The 3,197-nt window shown below is 33.6% G+C and overlaps 1 non-coding gene across 1 annotated transcript; it reads right to left on the minus strand.

Moving 5' to 3' along the window:
• Window positions 1-2,297: 2,297 nt before the first annotated feature.
• On the minus strand, window positions 2,298-2,402 carry LOC112822801 (U6 spliceosomal RNA). The gene has a single exon (XR_003207795.1). It is a non-coding gene; the product is annotated as a U6 spliceosomal RNA (small nuclear RNA).
• Window positions 2,403-3,197: the final 795 nt, after the last annotated feature.

Genomic DNA, 3,197 nt, shown 5'->3' on the forward strand with positions numbered 1-3,197 from the left:
GAGTTCAGAAAATTTCATGTAAATCAGCTTCAAATATGACTTAGCCAAAGCTAAATAAATAAAAACTCAGACTTAATTTGTTTATTCTTTGAAACCCAATCAACTTTTTAAAGAGATTTCCTCCCCCTTTTTGCCTTGAAGCATTAACCAGAAACAGCAGAATGTATTAGCCAGAGAACAGATAGCCCTTGTAAGGCCAGTAAATGCTTTAAAGTTTAGTGATCTCCATTACCATGGTAGCAAATGACTCTTTGGCTATGCTCATATGGCATTTACAATCTCCTTTGTAATTTCAGCCATGATACTGTGCCGTCTCTGTTACTTCTAGGCAACTTTCATCATTTCTCTGTCATTTATTCTACTGCTTACAAAGTCATACTACTTTTTGCTTCTCATATCACAATTTAACATTGTGTAAATCTTAATCCTTCCAGATAAAGGGAAATATTACATAACTATTTAGCTAACTCAGGAGGTATGTCCAGGACTGCCCTTACAAATACTCCTTTAATGAATTCTGATTCAGTGTTGTATATAAATGGCTTTTTCTTGAAAATGGCAGATATTTCCTGTGCAGGAAAAGTATTCATCATGAAATGTGCAGCCATCATATCAACTCCATTGCCTAATGCTCTATTTTCCCAACTGGCAAAACTAATAATTTTGAGTTGAGCCTGCATACCGGCAAAAGGAAAATGGTAAATACTTACCATATAGTAGACACATGATTTATGATTTTGGGGTGCTATGGAACCAAAGGGAATTTGAGACATTCAGGTAATCTGATAAAAAAAATGACAAAGGGATCAATGTCATATTAGAAGTTATTAAGTTCTGAAGAAGTATCAGTTATGGAAGTATAAGCCCATATTTCTGAGATCACCACAGAAGCGATGCTCTTGTACCACATAGCAATGCTCTTGCTGATTTATCTGCTAAACAAGTAGCTCTTGTTATCCTATCCATCTGGGTGCCACTAATTTGATGTTTATCCTCATTAGGCTTTCTGAAGGACAATTGGCTATATTTAGACAAGCTATAATTGCCAAATGGTAATTTGTAACTGTTATTTTCCCTCCATTTACTAGTTGTAATATAAGGAAACATTTTTCCTTCTCCCGTTAATTTACCTATTCATTTGTTTTTTATGGAAGTATAGATTCATAGATTTCTTTTTATCCTATGACTATTCTGTTACTACCATTATTTGAATACTCAATTTATTTCATACTTAGTGAGTGGAAACCCTTCAAACTGGCACCTATGTCCTTTTTGGCTTACCTCCATCATTTTTTTTAATACAGTTTTACTTTCTGGAACTACAAGATGTTCCAGGTTCACTTTTTACTTTTCCTGCCTCAACACAAAGAGTCAGCTATATCTCCAATGAGGCCAGTTCCTTTTAATGGGAGATGGTATATTAAAAACCAAGATCAGGATTTAGAATGTGTTCATTGCTGCTGGTGTCTTTCCTTCTGGGCTCTCAACAGGCAGGGCTAAAAAATATAAATATAGCTATATCCACTTTTCTTTATCTATCTATCTATCATCTATCTATCTATCTATCTATCTATCTATCTATCTATCTATCATCATCATCTATCAATCATCATCATCTGCCTATCATCTATCTATATCTATCAATCATCTATCATCTTCGTCTATCATCCATTCATCCATCCATTTAAACTCATGAATTTATACTAACTACTCTCATTGCAATTCAGCACCACGGAATTCATCCTAGCCTTCCTTTCTCCATATTTGTAACTCCCTTCTCCAGTAGTAAGAAATCTAGCTTATTTAATCCTCTAAATATTTAATCATTTGCTTAGTCCTACAATACATGAAGGGTAGTTTCAGAATTGTAAACTCATACTACCATCAAAAATACACCATCTAACTAGAGTTCTCTTATTTGTTTATAGTTTGTTTTTGTTTTTTGGCTTCAGACTCAGGGTATATAGTCAAAGTATTGTGTTCCAAAGTTATTCAGGTTGGTTCTGTTTTTTCCCCTTCAATGTAGTTATGCTTTTTTCTTTAATTTGGGATATAGTTACATTATAATGTTTCTGTTACTTGAGATTTTATTTTCCTTCTGCTTTAAATTTTATTTTTTTTGAGTACATAAAACAACATGATTCAGTCAATGTCAAAACTACATATAAATATATATTCAGAAAAGAGTCATCACCCTCTCCACAATCCCTTCCACTCTGTTCCCACTTAGCCCCTGTATGTAATTAATCCATTAGTTCCTGGTTCATCCTTCTTGAATTCCTTTTGAAAAAAATAAGAAAAATATGAAACATTTTAAGAATTTCTATGTCATCCTTGCATGAAGGTTACAGTAATCGTTTTTGTATCGTTTCAGTTTTAGTATATATTCTGACAAAGCAAGCCCTTCTGGCTTTATTTTTATTGCCTTGTGATAGCAGTGAATATAATAAAGTGATAATTAGATTTTTGGAGGTTTGGCATTGTTGGATCCCCAGATTGGCCTACTGGGCTTTATTCTTAACTTTTCCAATGTCTTACCTGTTTATACTACCGGCATTAATTGTGGTCTTATATTTTAGGGGGGCTTAAACGGAGAGAATCCCCCTCAACAGTGCTTTCCTTTCTTAGCCTTGGAAGAGTTTGCTATTATGAATAGGCTATTCAGTTTGAACTGATATAAGATATGACTTTTTCCTTCATATCTCTTTAATTTTTTTTCTGATAATGTTCTGCTGCCTGTTTTACTTCCTTTAAATTGATTTCTTATCATTTACTTGAGTTCTGCTTTGTAACTGGCCATTTTTGTTTTTAACAAGCAGGGCTTAAGGAACTGGCTTTAATCAGCTGCTATATTTATGCTGGAATATTTTTAAAAGGTTCTGAAAATCTCCTACTGATTCTCAATACTTTTTAATTTAATTTCAGAATCTGTTTCAAATTAGTTTGATAGGGAAGACTTGGAAAGACTTCTAAAATACCTGAAATAATTGTTCTTCTATTTCTTTAAAATTTCTTTTATTCTGATATCATATATCATGTTTATTGGAGTCTCAGCCAGCCCTTTTTGAACCATTTTTGACGTATTAATGGAGAAGCTAGAAACCTAAGTTGATGAAGGTATGGTTAGCCTGGATTATAGGTGCTTATGATTGAAAGCTCCCAGAAGAAAGGTCTAGAGTTAGGGCCTCCAGGTGGAG

Source organism: Callorhinus ursinus, unplaced genomic scaffold (genome assembly GCF_003265705.2).
Source record: "Callorhinus ursinus isolate GAN/ISIS: 27379988/994484 unplaced genomic scaffold, GSC_fseal_2.0 scaffold8, whole genome shotgun sequence".
In the NCBI taxonomy this organism is placed as follows: domain Eukaryota; kingdom Metazoa; phylum Chordata; class Mammalia; order Carnivora; family Otariidae; genus Callorhinus; species Callorhinus ursinus.